The sequence below is a fragment of the Lissotriton helveticus genome, chromosome 4_1 (genome assembly GCF_964261635.1).
Source record: "Lissotriton helveticus chromosome 4_1, aLisHel1.1, whole genome shotgun sequence".
Classification (NCBI taxonomy): Eukaryota; Metazoa; Chordata; class Amphibia; order Caudata; family Salamandridae; genus Lissotriton; species Lissotriton helveticus.
Genome location: NC_136063.1, coordinates 483341739 through 483358555, shown reverse-complemented (window position 1 = coordinate 483358555; position 16817 = coordinate 483341739). Strand labels below are relative to the sequence as shown.

At 46.2% G+C, this 16817-nt stretch overlaps 1 long non-coding RNA gene across 1 annotated transcript in view; it reads left to right on the top strand.

Moving 5' to 3' along the window:
* LOC144827200 (uncharacterized) overlaps positions 1-15924 on the top strand; it is a 181881-nt gene extending 165957 nt beyond the window's left edge. Inside the window, exon 3 of the long non-coding RNA XR_013610074.1 lies at positions 15800-15924. This is a non-coding gene — a long non-coding RNA (uncharacterized LOC144827200). The remainder of the gene's footprint in view (positions 1-15799) is intronic.
* The last annotated feature ends 893 nt before the right edge of the window (positions 15925-16817 follow it).

Below are 16817 nucleotides of genomic sequence, written 5' to 3'. Positions count from 1 at the left end.
GCCTTGTTTTCCCCAAACCGAAGGTTGTGCATGTCCGTCTGTGTTTCACACCCAAACTATCTCTTCCTAGTTCTTCATAGGATTTTTCTATGATTCTGGCAAGTTCAAATGGTTGTTCTGCTATATCTGTTTCTTTCAATTTCTGGCGGATCGCCACAGATGCTGCTTCTCCTTTTATGTTAGATAATAATAAAGCTGAGACCTGCTTGAAGTCTTTCCGTAATTTTATACCCAGAGCAGGTTCTGGACCGTATTCATTTTGAATCTGTCTTAGCACATCGGGTATTACCGCCATGGACGGAACACCATGTGTTTTTGTGTAAATGGAAGCAAAGACTGTGCCCCAAGTGTCACAGTCCTCCACATGTGGTGCGATCCCCATTGGAAGGCAGATAGTCAGAATTCTGTGTTTCTCAGTAGGGGTAGTATCCGGAAATACTGCCTCTATTTGAGTGATTTTTTGTGCTAACCAGAATGGAATTTGTTCCCGTTTTGCGGGTATTTTACCCAGACATGACTGTATGTTCTGTGGTGTAATTTTGTTTGTGTTCCCCTGATGAGGGGTCAGCTGTGGAATGTCAGTAGCTGGTTGGACTGTTGAAGTCTGCATTACATTTTGGACTAATTGTCTATGTATTTTAATCAGTTGTTTTAACTGTACCAAAAGTTCTGGTATTGACATTTTTTCGATGTCGGGATGTGGTGTGTAGCTGGCTATAACCGGCCACGTTGCTCCTGGTCTACCTAGTGGACCGAGCCTGGTGATGTGATTATTATGTTTAAGGGCGCCTTTAAACCAGAGCAGATGCTCTTGGTATTTTACTGGGATTTCCACCTCCTCGAAAGGGGTGTACTCTTCCGGAGGTTCCTCTACTTTGTAATAGTGGAATTCATGTGTGACAGCGTTTGCTACTGGAAAGTTTATCCATGAATAGAATACCTCTGTCTGCAGATATTCATGTGCCTCAATTACGAATATGACTGTACCACCTCTCGATGTTAGTCCATTCTCTATTAGTTTAAGAGTTATAGTTTTTCTTATGCTGACCGGGATGAGTATTGCATCCGGGTCTTGCTGTAGGAGACTTGTGTCTTCCGCTAGGAGTTGAGCTGCTATTCTAGCTGTCTCCCTATCTCCTTTCACCGTCTGACATTTTACTGACAGGAAGGTTTTTTTTTTTTGTTGCAGATCAAGTTTTCAAGGAAACAAAGATTAGGTGCACAATATTTTGGAACACTGTATCCTTCAACGTTGAATAAACCAACAACTATACATAGAAATCTCTTTCTACTAAGTTCCGGCGGATTTTAACCTTTGACCCACTCCAGACGTCTTTGGAGTATTTACGGGAGAAAGGGTCTGTTTGAAAAAGCATGACTGAGTTACTCTAACGTCTTGCGTTAGATTTATCGCCTTACCAAACGTTGGGCGCCATGTAGTGTAGTTCCTGTAGTCCCAATAGGCTCTGCGCATTGGAATAATATATTCAGTAGTGTAGACGTAGGACTGAGGTTATCTAGGTCTTTACTGACTATATTAGACTTTAGTGTTTGCCAGCTAGCTCAGAGTTCACTAGAAACTTTCTCGAATAAGCGAGGAGGAGTTTAACCTCCCTGGATAGACAAGAAGGGATTTAGTTTCTGACAACCATAAAACATGACAACTTTGCTCTCCCTGATTAAGAGTATATCTCTAGAGTTGTGTGAAAACAAAAGACAGCTATTTCACTCGGTCAAAGGTGCGTACTTAGTTTCACCAGATTGCAGAGAAAAAGAGAGACTGGCGTTTTCAATAAAAGGTGTTATTTATTGAGCAGTCTCTTTCCTCATACAAGAGAAATGAATTGCTACAATTGCAATACTTATAGTTAAGTAAAGTGCATACAGTAAAAGCAGGATTATGAAATAATACTGTAAAAGCATTGATATGGTTTCTTAGCCATATGATACTTTAAAATGGATAAAATAGATACATACATATATACATTGACTAATCGTACTCAACTGGTGCTTCTAACTATGCCTACCCCGGTGTACCTGACCTAAGCCTAATACGTGGGAGGGAGTAAGTAAGTAGCAGTTTAAGTTAAGTTTGGTTTGCCAAGAATCTGACTCAAGAATTCTCTGTAAGGGTTTAGTCAGTTCAGTACCTGGGTATTAGAAGGCAGGAGGGCTGGTATCTCTCTCTCAGGACTCGGTATCCCAGTCACCCGCAAGGGTAGGCTGGAAACGCCGGAGGCTGGATTTCTCGGCAAGAGAAAAGACAGCGTCTTTCTCAGCGCGTCAAAAGGGAGGGGCAGCGTCCGTGGGCTCTCGCATCAGCTGGGCTCTTCGGAAGCAATAGCTGCTCTGCTCCAGGATTACCACCGTGTGTTTGCTTAAGGCAGCATCGGTATATTTATACCTGAAAGGTGCCGGGGTTGACGTAAGGATGGACATAAGACGTCAATACAGATGTCACTAAGAACTGGTTGTTCTTACAGTGCTTTACAGGAGTTCTCAGACGAAATCAAAACAATAGCAGCGGGGATTTCCCAGGTTGCTGGAGGCTTGGATTTGTTTAAGAACTCGGTGTGCTTTCTAGGGGGCTGGAGGAATAGGCTTACTTAATGTGACAGCATGCGCTATGACCGAATTATGAAAAAGGGTTTCTATGCCGTTGCAGGGATATTATTGATTTATAACCGGACAAGGGCAGAGAATAGAATATTGATTCAGGTACCTAGATAAAACACACTACACTGCTTCTACTGTGACCACCTCCAAGACCAAACCCCACCCAGGCTGCAACAGCCAGTTCTTCAACTGTTTTCTAAAACAAAGGTGATTAGGATTTTTCTGCACATGTGTAGCCAAGTTATCCCTCCAAAGGAGCATCTTCCCCTTCTCGACAATCTAAAGCGGTACTACTGCCAAATAGGAGTATGCTGATCTTAATGTCCTGGTTTGATTCTAGGGCTGGGTCAAAGGCAGCAAACTGCGCGAGCCCTGCTTATTCATGATCCAGTGAACCACACACAACACTTAAAACTGAATACGCTTCTATATGGGAAGCCACTGCAGATTGTGGGGTTGCAGAGAGACTGAACAGAATTTCGGCAGGCAACATCATAATCTTACAGCCATGTTCTAGACAATCTTCAGTCTGTTTTTTATCTGCCTGGTTTGACCTAAATAGAGGATGTTGCAATAATCACGATGTGAGATGATTAAAGACTGCATGATCATCTTCCGCACCTGAGGGCAAAAGAGACCAATAATGCTTTCACAGCTTTTAAGGGTTCAAAAGCAAGCCAAAGTCAGAGCATTGATTTGGGGCTCCAAAGATAAAAAATCGTCTTACCAGATGCTCAGATTTGTACCAGTATATTTAGGCTTGGGTGCAGACTCTAGCACACTGGGCCACCAATGATCACCCCACTATTGCGAGTGTTTCCCTAGCAGAACAATCTCTGTTTGCATTTAACATCAGGCAATTAGAATGCACCCATTCTGCAACAGCTATCATACAGCTTTGAAAATTGATGGAACCAGCTACAGTCCCCGCAGAGAGTGATATAATGAGCTGTGTATCTTCTGCATATGATACTACCGATATCCCAAAAGATTTCACCACATCTGCCAGTTTTCTAACGTAAATATTAAAAAGAGTAGGAGTTAGGGCTGAGCCTTGAGAAACACCATGCTCTAAAGTACTCTTGGTCAAGGCAAAAGGTAGGGATATCACCTGAACATACAGCTCTTTTTGAAAAGAGGCAAGCCAGGACCATACATTGCCTCTGATCCCAATCTCATACAGTCAATTCAGGAGCACATCATGGGACACTGTATCACATGCTGCGCTTAAATCTAACAGAATAAATGCTCTGTCACTTTAAGAAGGGAAGGGTCGGTATTACAGGCAGGTCTAAAGCCACTCTGTAAAAGGTCTAGCAGCTGATTCTTGTCTAACCAATCCACCAGGAAACTGTTCATGTCCTTCTCTTTCACTTTCCCCAGGAAGGGAAGGAGAGAATAGGTCAATACTTTTTAGGCAGGGAGGAGTCTAGAGTAGATTTTCTTTTAGAAGCAGATTACTTTGATGTTTCCACACAGCAGGCACCACCACAGTGTACAATGAAAGGCTGAATAGCCTTACAAAGATGGGGATAAGAATCTCCTCAGCTTTATATGGCAGGTCTGGATTAAACGGATCATTAGCGGAGCATCACTTTACACATAAGGTCCTTGAAGGAAGATTCATCCAGCTGTTCAAGCTCTACCATCCTACCTGTCTGTGACAAGTTACCAATCTATAAATTTGTGCATCCAGAATTGGAACTGGGGTTATCACTTTAAAATGTGTAGAGATGTCATTAACTTTTTAAATAAAATTATCCACAAGCATATTACACTTTTCATCCAATGTTTCACATGAATTTGAGTAAGCCTCAGCCTTGAGCAAGCGATAGATTATGGTATAAATCTCTTTAGAAGGAGCGCCACTTCTCTCAATCTTATCCACGTAAACATCAGCATGTGCCTTATTTATATAAAACATTGTACTCTTTTTTGCAGCAGATATAACAACCTTTGACAATATAACAATACAGCATTGACAGTGGGTTCCTGAGATCCTGTGCCTCCCACACCTGACCCCCCAACCCCACCAATATATTTAAGTAGGTCCATTAGTGAATATACATAGTCTTAGGCTCATTGTATATACTGATTTGATTATTGAGTAGCGACCCAGATAGACTAGCTCTGTTGATGGTGATTGCCTCTGTAAGTCGCTCATGTGCTCCGTATGTTCAGGTGTTTTTAAGTACATCCTCAAGCCTCAGAGATCTGTTGCCTAGTCACACCCCAATCCATTCCCCTTTTCCATTGTGCAGTCGATTGTGGAGTGTCTAATTTCCATTGCAGTGCAGGCCACCACAAGCCCCAACCAAAGCAGTATAAATCTGTAGCAATTAAAAGATAGGTCAATGGTGAAGTCAGTTTGGGGTCGCAGGGAAGAGGATGATCTAGGATTTGTTCTAGGCAGGATAACACCTGTTCCCAGTATGAGCATAATTTCAGGCATCCCCAGGTGGTGTGGAGGGAATCACCATCTTGTATGATGGAGAAAATCCGTTTCCAGAGAGAGAGCTTTTGCAGATCCCGATGTGATTCACCTCTGCTGTTCTTGGAGGTATGAGGTTCCCCATTCAAGACTAAGAGACCTTCTATATTTTATAAAACGTAGTTACTAGCTAGGAAGTGTGGCATACAAGGCACTATAGGACCTGTTTTCACTATCATTATAATATGATTCCTCCTTTTGTGTTTTATGAAATTGTAACAATGCTGATTGTATTATTTTTAATCATATGCCTTCTTGTGTTTGCAAAAATGCTGCATCTTAGAGCACGTCGTTAAAATAAACATTTTAAACTTTATTGTGTCTCTTTTTACCCATGTTGTGGACTGGTATGAGAATAACAAAGAAAAGAGTGTTCTTGATTCCCACCATTCCTGGGAGTAACCTAAGTCGCATGTTCTGGGTTGTCTAATCATTGATACCTTTGCTATAGGACAAAGAGCTAATGTGACACTGATGCTAGTCGGTTAGGGGTTCTAGGTACTGAGGTGAGTTTTTTGGTCCACCACAATTCACTAAGGTCCTGGGTCTCTGTGCACAGTTCTGTATATGAACAGAATCCCCGCAACAAGATGGCTCCTTATCAATATGGCCTCTCCCTTGCAGCATTTCATAAATGCGGCATGGGGGCTCTGCCTATAGCCATAGTGGGTAAGAAAGGGGTCTTGTTCCCTAATAAGTGAGTCTCTTGGAGAAATAGGATGTTTGCCTTAAACTGCCTGGCATAGCAGATTAGCAATTCTCATTTTTTTTTATAATATACCATTTACATTCCACGACATGACAGTGATTTTCATAAGCAGGGCTGCATTGGTGCGAGTGGTCATCTGGGGTAAGCGCTCTGTCACAGGACGGATTGACTCGAGGACAGGGCAAACCAGCATCAAATCCCTTTATACTTTTTACAACAAACAAATGTACCAGTACCCACTGTCCAAATTAGCGTTGTTGACAGGGAAACTCCCACAGGTCATTGGGCGGGATGGGGGTTATAGAGAGAGGGGTTCTCTTGTACTTGTCGAGCCTCATATCTGAAGTAAATGGGTGACTGTGTTGTATTTGATTAAATATCAAGGAGGCCTTATTAAAGGAGGAGTAACCGGATAGGATATTGAGTAGTTGTCAAGTTGGAACAAATTGCATAGGTATGAGGGCATAGTGTTGCCAAAGCCTCCCCTAGCGCACTCCAGAGATGTTGCAGCCTAAGCTTTGCCTGGGTAGTTGATTTTACCATGTTTGTTTTGCCAGGATGGGCAGGCGCGATCTCCACCCTGAGTGTGTTTGTACCATGACGGTTATCTTTCAGGTCATTGCTGAGTGGGGCTGGAGTCCTGCGGGAGGCATATGAGAGCGAGGGTCAATTGTCTCATCTGTCCATTGAAAGATGTCCTCAGGTAGTCAAAGAGCAGGGCTTTGTCTCCGTAGATAATCTTAAGTTTAGCAGGGTACATTAACATATACTTTTTTTTTTTTTGGAAAAGATTTTTATTGTGCAAAGCAACATGATACAAGCATGGGCCTACAACCACAGGGGCCGGCCGCTAGATTATCTTAGGCGTGGTCGAACATCAGAAAGTATCGGCCGGTAGCCCAGAGGCCTGGTACATACAGTATGAGAGGCTCCGCAAAACAGGATGAACTAAGGACATCATAATTTTGCTTTTAGAAAGACACAAAAGAAACAAACAAACAAACAAAGCTCAAGGCGGGAACCACGGTAGACGAAGCCTGCTCCAACGGGGGCGGGGGGGACCCACAGTAAGGACAAATGACCAGGAAATAGACAGAAACCGCCGGGGGGGCAGGTCAGTGGGGAAGCTGGTGAATCAGAAGAGAAATAGAGTCATCCAGGAATGCCGGATCAGGGGGACGGAGAAAGATCAAGAGTGTAATCCAGTGGGGGTGAGCAAATGTTTCCTCAATAAGAATTCCATTGACTCCAGATTTTATTCCATGCCTTAGGTTTGCCCCTAGCCAAATACACGGTCTTTTCCCGAAACATACACCAGTCCATATTCTCCTTCCACACAGAGACGGAGGGGGCCTGTCGGGAACCCCACCGTTGTGCGATGTCTCTCTTCGCAATCATGTTCCCGAGGGCCGCCCACCGGGTCTGAGCAACGCTGTAATCATTCGGCTCCCACACATTCAACAAGCATCTCCGAGCCTCAGGTAGCAGAGCAACCCCGGTAACACACTCCATTACAGCATGCACACGAGTCCAATACACAGCTACATCCCTGCACTCCCAGATGATATGAAGGAAAGTGGCACTCGAACCACACCCGCGTTTACACAACCCATCCGGGGAAAAGCTCTTGGCAACCAATCGAGGACCAGTAACATAAATCCGATGAAGAATTTTAAGCTGGACAAGACGGAGACGGGCCGGAATGGCGACCTCCTTCGGGGACGACACAGCCGACTGCCAGTCATCGTCATCCAACTCCAGCCCGTCCCCAGTCCAGGCCACCCTGAGACGCACAAGAAGATCAGCCCGAACATTAATCAGTTTCTTATATATCAACGATATCGTACTATCGGGCAGGTGACCATCAAGAACACGATCTTCAAGCGGGGAGGACTCGGGAACGTCAGTGCCAGCGGCGAAGACCGATGTCAGAGCATGGCGGATCTGCGCGTACCTAAAGAACTCTCTATCACTCAAATCATACTCCGTCTGAAGGACCGCAAAGGACTTAACCGTGCCCTTCACCCAGAGGTCGCCCACTCTGCTTATACCTATCAAGTCCCACTTCTCAAAACCCTTCGATGTCCAGAGGCTTCCCAATTTTTCTGACGCATACAAAAAGGTGGCTCGCCTCAATCGATCGGACCATCCCATGGCCGCATTCGCATCCTTCCACACACGCACCGCAATCCTAGTTGGACCAGTCGAATCCCTCCCCGCTGCCCAAGAATAGAGCGCCCTATTGTAGTCACCACCCGGCAGTTGATACCTGTCCATCTCGAAAGCAGGGTTCGGACTGGGAGCATACAATGCGTGATTGATAGCGGACAGCTGGGAGGCCCAATAATACTGCCTGATATCCGGGAGCGCTATGCCCCCGTCGTACCAGGGAAGAGTCAATTTTACGAGGGCAATTCACGCGCGGCCGTCCCAAACGAGCCGTCTCTGCAAGCCCTCCACCTCCCGAAAATAACTCGCAGGAATGACGTCAAACAAATTCTGGAGAGCATACAGAAATCGAGGCAGAGACATCATTTTAAAAAGTGCGGCGCGGCGAGTGGCCACAACGGCAATTTACGCCACCGCGCCACGTCTAGCCTCAACCGACGGAGAGGAGGAAGGAGATTATGTTCATAGTGGGCAGCCCGATCCAGAGATATAAAAATTCCTAAATACCTGAAACCAGAACGAGAAATCTGAATGGGGAATCTACTTGGCAACGAGGGAAGGCCACCCGAGATGGCGTAGACACAGGATTTCAACCAATTTATGATCAATCCGGAGTTCTTACCAAACGAAGAAAGGACGTCAAACAATACGTTGAGAGACTTACAAGGAGAAGTGAGATACAAAAGAATATCGTCTGCGTATAACGAAACTCGGTACTCGAACTCGGGGGCCCACCGAATGCCCTTAATCGACGGCTCCCATCGGAGCCAGGCCGCAAGCGGTTCCAGTGCCAGAGCAAAAAGAAGGGGGGATAGCGGGCACCCCTGTCTGGTGCCCCTCCCAAGAACAAAGGGCGCGGACACCCGACCGTTTACCACAACCTGCGCCAACGGTTCCTTGTATAAAAGTTGCACCCATCCAACAAAGTCCGAACCAAAACCGAATTTTGCAAGGGAGGCCCAAAGATAAGGCCATTCCATCGTATCAAAGGCCATCGTGGCGTCCAGGGAGGCCAAGATGGCCGGCTCCGAGAGAGACCCAGATCTCGCGAGAACGCCGTGCAACCGCCGCAGGTTGAGGGCAGTGTTGCGATGCGGTAAAAAACCGGATTGATCTGGATGGATCAGGTCACAAATAACAGAGAGCAGACGGTTAGCAAGGACCTTAGCAAGAACCTTGGGCTCCGCGTTCAGCAGGGAGATGGGCCGGTATGAAGAGCAAAGGTCCCGAGGCTTACCTTCCTTAGGAATGACCACGATCGTTGCCAGTCGCTGGTCACAGGGGAGAGTGCCCAGGTCACGAGACTCCAAAAACATATCACGGAGATACGGAGCAATTATATCAGGCCGTAGTTTGTACAGTTCGACAGGCAAGCCGTTCGGGCCCATAGCCTTGCCCGAACGGAGAGAACGGATCGCTGTCGCAATCTCATCCACGGACAGCGGGGCATCCATGCGCCTCCGATCTTCCTCAGAAAGACAAGGCAGCGCGATGTCGCACAGCAACAAATGAGAGTCTTCCTCATCCCTGTCAGACACCGGAGAGTACACACCACGAAAATAAGCCGCAAAACATTCCACTATCTTATTCGGTCAGTCACGGTCACACCATCTAAAGTCTGAATCACAGGAACCACACGACTCGCTCTCTCCCTCTTATCAAGCCATGCAATCAGTTTACCCGCCTTATCCCCAACATCATACAGTTTACCCTGTTGCTCCCTAGACATCGACTTGGCAGCATCAGTAACAAGAGATTTATAATCCAACTGCTTCAGAGCAAGGGCGTGGAGTTTATCCTGGGTGACACTGAATTCTAGGTCAGCTTCCAACCCCAATATCTCATCCTCCAGATATACCACCTCCTGATTCCTGACCTTCTTGGCTTCCGCAATGAGGGATAGGGCCTGTCCACGGATAACAGTCTTAAAGGCCTCCCATAGGGAAATAGAGGAAGAAACAGACCCTTCGTTTTCCAGGAAATAGAGGTCTAGGGACTTTACCAAACTGTGACGAGTTTTGGGATTACGCAAATGCCAGGGGTTAATAGGGGCAACTCGTCCCGCAACACTCATCCCAGTGTCCATACAGAACCACAATGGAGAGTGATCGGAGATGCCCCGAGCCAAGTGCTTAATTTCCCTGACAGAAGAGGATTGGACAGCGGGCATAAGAATGTAATCAAGTCTGGAAAGACTCCCGTGGGCCCCAGAGTGAAAGGTGTACTGACTCTGTGTCGGATGCATCAGTCTCCAGCAATCCACCAGACCAAAAGTATCCAGGAACCCACGCAGCCATGACTGGGAAGTAGGAATATCCCTGGGTGGGTGACGATCCAAAGTGCCAGACAGTACCGCATTAAAGTCCCCACCCACAAGGAGGGTACCCTCAGGGAGTTCCAGTAACAAACGACCAATATCAGAGAAGGTAGAAGTCTAGAGACCCGGGGGAACGTACACAGTGAGCAAAGTTAGGGTCCTACCCTCCCACCGACCAGCGAGGGCGGCGTAGCGCCCTCTATCGTCAAGGATCACATCATCAATCTCGAAAGGGAGAGAAGACCGCACCAAAATGCCCACCCCTCTAGAGCCAGTGGTAAACCCCGAATGAGCAACAAGCCGATATCCCCACCTATTCATGGCATGACACACATTTCCCACCAGATGCGTCTCTTGTAAAAGTACAGCGTCAGGCGACAAGCGACGCAGATATTGCAGCACTACACCCCGTTTTATACGGTCTCCCAATCCATTGACATTCCAAAGACATCAATCTCAACCCACTACCCCCCACCCCAACAGATAATGCATGAGTCGCCCCACAGAGAGCAGAGCAGTCGAAAAGTGAAAAAAACCAATACGCCGCCTTGAGAAGAAAAAACAAACTTACGAACATCCCCCCCACCCCCCACCAACACCCGTTACAACACCCCCCTCCCTGCACCCCTGCAATAGACTAAATAGCCACCCCAACATGCAGTGTGCCTGTTGCCCTAACAGTCCCATTCTACAAAAAGACCCCGGAGGAGGAGAGAGACCCTTCTCCCCCGCCACCCTAAGAAGAACAGCAAGTAGAAACATACATATAAAAACCCCAGAATCCAGCTGACCAATGTCAAATATCGGGAAAGAGGGACCGAGTCATCAGATTTAGCGAGGCTCTCCACCCTCGGCACCACCAGGGTGCTCAGTGTGATCGCTCCGGGCGGGCAGTGAATCCAGCCAGTCACTCACAGGTTCCGGTCGATCAAAGAAAAGCGTCCGTTCCTCGTACTCCACACGAAGCCTAGTAGGAAAAAGCATTGCATATTTCAGGCCCCGATCTCGAAGACGTCGCTTTACCCCTTGAAAACTCATCCTTTGCCTCTGGACGAGCTGAGTAAAGTCCGGGTAAAAGTTGACAGTTGAATTCTCGATTTTCACCGGGCCGCCCACCCTCGAAGCCTGCAGGATAGCATCACGGTCTCTGTAATGAAAAAGTTTTTGCGATGATAGGCCTCGGAGGGGCGCCCAGTTTGGGCTTACCACCCGGAACTCGGTGGGCACGTTCCACGGCAAAGAACTTGCTCAGACCAGAAGGGGCAAGATGGTTCAGGACAAGATCCTCGACCAGGAGATCAGTCGGGAGATCTCTGGAATCCTCTGGAACACCTATGACGTGAATGTTATTGAGCCTTGCCCTGTTTTCAAAATCCTCCAACCGCTGAGACAGGAGATCACCAGCCTATTTCAGCGTGCCAGTCTCGGTCTGAAGCTCAGATACGTCAGCCGTAAGGCTAGCAGTCTTAAGGTCCAACGATTTCACCTTCACGTTGGTTTTAGCCAGGTCAGCTCTGATCAGGGTGATATCGATCGCCACCGTGTCGATTTTACTGGCAAGAGCCTCATACTGCTGGCCTATGGTCTCCTTAAAACTGGCAATGGCGCCCATGATATCCTGGAGAGACAGCTCCGTAGAGGCGATGGAATCGTCCTTAGGGTCCCCCGGGGGCTGGCTGGTGCCACCAGGAGAACCTTTGGATAAGGTGTACCGGTCAATAACGTTGGTTTGGACCGGGCCTCCTCGGAGGGGCGTCTTAGTCTTCCGTTTCTCGACGTCGATCCTGGCAGTCATGCTGGAAGATGCGCCCCGGAGGGACCCGTGGGACCTGGTGAAAATGGCCGCTAGCGGGCAAGGCGACTACAGTCCACAAATTCAGGTTCGCTTGACCAAAGCAGAATCGCAGCCAGACCCGATCGCCTAAGGAGCCAGAAGCACACGCCAACCGAGCCGGCTGAATCCCGATGGGAGCCGTTCCGCAGTTTGACAATGCCAGAAATCGAAAGCGAAACTGAAAGTTAAGGCAGGGCGACTGGGGGACAACCCCTCCGCCGATGTTGTTCAACTCTGTCCCGGCGTTACAATCCACCAAGACCCCGGCTCACCTTCGGGCGGGCCTCAAAAGTTCAAAACGACTCAGTTACGGTTCCCAAAGTCCAAATCAAAATTTGAAAAGAGTTATGGCATCAGCCAAGGTTCCTTAGCAACGAGCTGTCCAGAAATTCAGGATTTGGGCAGGATGAGGTGCAAAGAGTGGCGAAGGTCCGGGGAGCTCTGTGCTCACGCGGCCATCACGGACGCTCGCGTAGCTCCTCCCCCCATTAACATATACTTGATGTTCAGGATTCACAGTCTCTTTTTTTGCAGCAATTAAGGATTGCTGTTGTTTTTTTGACTAATTTAGTGTAGTTTGGTAATATCATCATTTTATATGATTTAAAGCTGCAGTTAGTTTCTAGTCTGGTGTAGCAAAATATTGCATCTCTGTTGACACTGTTCAAAATGTGCTCAAACATAGGCCAAGGAGGTGCTCCCTGGGGCAGTTTTTGGGCCAGCACTCGGTGAACGCACTAAATAATAAAGCATGGCAAAAGGGCATCCCCAGGTACAATGGAGCACAGCCATTGATCCTAAAATTATTCATGAAAGGATTCCTTGCAGCCTTCCTGGAATCCTACAAATCTAAAGTTGTTCCTACGGGCCCTCCCTTCGACATCCTCCACTCATTCTGTGAGTTCCTTTGTTGTCGAAGTGAGTCTTGTGATATTACATTGCACATCCATCATGGAACCTTCTATGTTGGAGACTCAGACTTCGGCTTCATCTGATTCCATTCCCCACTTGGCACAGACCTTGCCTCCGTAGCATGACATTTGAGCCAGCCACCTACATTTTGGTTCCAGCGCATCACAGGAGTGAGTGATTATCTGTTAGAAATTTGTAAATGGTAGGGCCTGTGTGGTCAAGATTAATCTTGTGTGTCGTCCATTATTGCCTTGGAGGACTGAGCAAATGTATCTCTTGTTCCCTGCTTAGCAGGGGGAGGTATTTTACCTTTGGCCATGGTGGGTAGCAAATGGTTGGTGGTATCTCTTGTGCCCACAAGGGCTCAGACCTGCCTGGCTCTAGTAGGCCTCTAGGGCGGGACAGGCACTGCTGTCTTCTCTTATCCGGAGGCCAACTTCAGGGCCTAGCTTCCGTGGGCCAGTTAAGCGGATCAGTGGTGTTTGGGGTAGCAACATGCCTTGGACTTCCCAGTACCCTTCACACCAGTCCTTGTGCATCCCAAGCGAGCATGGGAAGCAAGCCACTCAGGCTCCACCAAGCTGGAGAGCCTGCTGCAGAGAACCTGCCATGTAGGGATAAGCCTCCTCTCAACCGAGGTCTAGGCTGCTAGTGTTGGGTGCACCAGCCAGCACTGACTCACTCCTCCTCGGGGGACATGTCAGCGGGCAGCTCGGGCCCAACCCGCTGTTTGCAAGAGCACTGCAGCCACTGCCCCGAGTTCGGACTCACCGGCCTGGCACCTCAGCCACTTCTCCCACTGCTCAGCTCAGTCAGAGCATCCTCCAAGGCAGTGGAAGGACCTTGGCTCACCAGCGGGGCCCAGACACTTGACAGTTGTTCTTCATCTGGTTCGCCCCCAGAGGGTCGTGCTTCTCAGGATCCACGACCTTCTTTCCTTGGTGTTACCCTGAAACCAGTCCAGAGAAGACCTGGCTTGGCAATTTGCACTGGACTGTTCCAATGAGGCACAGGGTCAACACTGATCTGCATATAGCTGGGTCTAAACTGGGGTGGCGAAGTGAGCTAAAGAACAATGATGGAATCAACCCAGATCTGTGACTGGGGGTGAGTGTCTGAATAGTTTCAGTGCTCCGTCCATCATCTCCTTGTGTTTTCTTTCCTTTAATGGCACTGCATAGTAAATTGCTTGTCATGAAAGATGGAGTTGGATTCGAGGTTGGTGTCTCGGAGCTCATTTAACTCACTACCGCCATCTTAGATTGTCAAGAAACACAATCCAACATGAGCCTATTTAACCAATTCTGATTAGCTTTAATGGTGGTCATTTATTTCTTTCTCAGAAGTTTTTCTCCTTGTGCCTTTAAGCACCTTACTGCGCTTTTTTTCCTCAAAACAGACGGTCTCTTTTTCTGCATGCTCATACGCACAGGGATCACAGCATCCAAGGTAGATGGTAACTAGCAGTTCAGTTTTGCTACTGGTACCTCGATGTTAGAGTCAATCTTTGCAATACTCTCTTTGATCAGATCACAGAAACTCTTAACATCTCTCCTATGCCATTTCTTTCCTTTATATGTTTGATTTCTTCCACCTTCAGAATATCTGAAGTCATCAAGTTTATTGGGACCACGTTTTGGTCTGAAAATCCAACCGGAAATGGGGTAGATACCTTGAGGTTAGGCACTCTGGGGAAAATAGGATCCAACAAATGCCCCCCTTATGTGTGGGCCAAACCACCAATTGGGAAAACTAAATAAACTCCAGATCACTGTTTGCATTAAATACTTGACTTGAGCTGTACTGCCAAAATTTGTACTAGCCAATTTCACCCACCCTAGATTGATCCAGCCGAGAGGTAAAACGATCTTTAATCCCAACCCACCTCCCCGCCACTAATCATGTCCCACCATTTGATGGTCAAAGTTTTCTGTGTGTGGGTTTTTACATTAGAATCAGAGTATTATGCTTGTCGTTATTTGCATTAAAATCAAGATTTTCGTTCCTCTTAAAAAATCTACACCATCCTGCAATTTCAAAGTCACGAGGGAAAAGTATTTTTCATTTAACTTCCGAGAAAAAGTGCACATTCCTTTTCACTGCCAGCTAGCACTCATGTAGAATATTGGTATTTGCTGTGGGAAAACTATGCCAGGGCACATAGACTTAGGAAAAGTAGTAAAGTCTACAAATAAGAGTAGGCCAATAAAGCCAATCTATTTAAGACTTTGCTTGCATAATGAAATATTGCAGGTCCCTGGTTCTAACTCATGAGATAACTTTCCCTGCTCAGTGGTCTCTTTCAAATGGTGGCCTAACACTGAGTTTTGAATTTATGGACTTTCAACATCCCATCACTCCCTTTGGAATGTACTCTAATGCCACTTCTTTACATTTCAATACACTTTCCACACAGAATAGGACATCACCAGGGTGAGGAATACCCTTTCATTACTAAAGGAGCATTTGAACTGCCATCCGGACAACAGTCCCAAATGCATCGAAACTGGAAGGGCCATGCGTTATTTTTATATTTCTATTGTCTGATAAAATATTATGGATATATTCATTTTTTATGCTTATGCATGCTACACTTGGGACGACAAAGTAACTAATGACAATACAACATTTTAAATGACCTCGTCTAACGTTACACAAAATACCGTTATGTGATATTATTCATGTTTGTTCAATTAGTAGATGTAATGTATGCTAACTTTGAACATATGGAACTTATTTTTCTTTCTTTAGGAAAAAGCCATTAAGGATGCGATCTATTACTCTGGAACTTTGCCAGGTGTTGGAAGATGGAATCACGAATGGATTAAACTAAAGCCCACCCAGAAAAAGGCGCGGTCCCTTTGAGGAATTTAGTGTCATGGAGAAAGTATTGAATTTATTTCTGTTTTGATGATTTCCATCAGTTTTAGATTAAAGGTCTTCTGTGGTTATGACTGTGTCTTTAATTATCAGATTATTATTTGCTTGAAAAAGACTCACTGACTAGTCTCTCTGCTGGTACTTTTCCAAAAGTGTTCAATATCTTCATAAACTTGATTCAACGGTCCAAATAACTCACGTTTACACGCTACAGTGTAACTTATAGCAAAACATGCTTTTAAGCTGGTAATTATCAAATACTAATGGGTAGTAAATGGCATAGTTAAATACAATCTGCAGGAGAGGCACACCGGATGTAGGTTTGGTTTTCACATCTTGATTAGGATAAAAATACGTCAGGTTCGAATCCTCTCTAGTGCCTGTGAAATTCTCATCCAGCGTCAATCCTTCTTTCTCCATCCAAAGTGTCTCAAGTCCCTTAAGTTCCGTTTAAGGGGAATATCTATTAACATTTTTCGTATAAACCCCTGCATTCTGGTAGCCTTGCCCTTCCTTCTCTCCTTGACGGACTTCCCCCTTTTACTTTAAGTAATCAACGTATCAGATTTGAACAAAATGATTTTTAGGTCAAGCATTCGAGACCTCTTGTATATACTTTAGTACATACTTATATGTGTATGTACTTTGTGGGCTCTGGAGATCAGCCCTAGGACTTGTTTGCTTCAGCTTAGGGACGTTTTTTTCTGTTCAACTACCTCTATTTAACTTTCTCGATAGACAACGACCAGCAGAGGTCAGTAAAATACCAGAATCACTTTAGCATTCTCTAGATTCCAGTCCTTAGAAATTGTCTTCCACAAGCACCCGTAGACAATAATATTTTTGTAAATCTTGGATTTTCAGTGATATGACTACCTGATATCATATT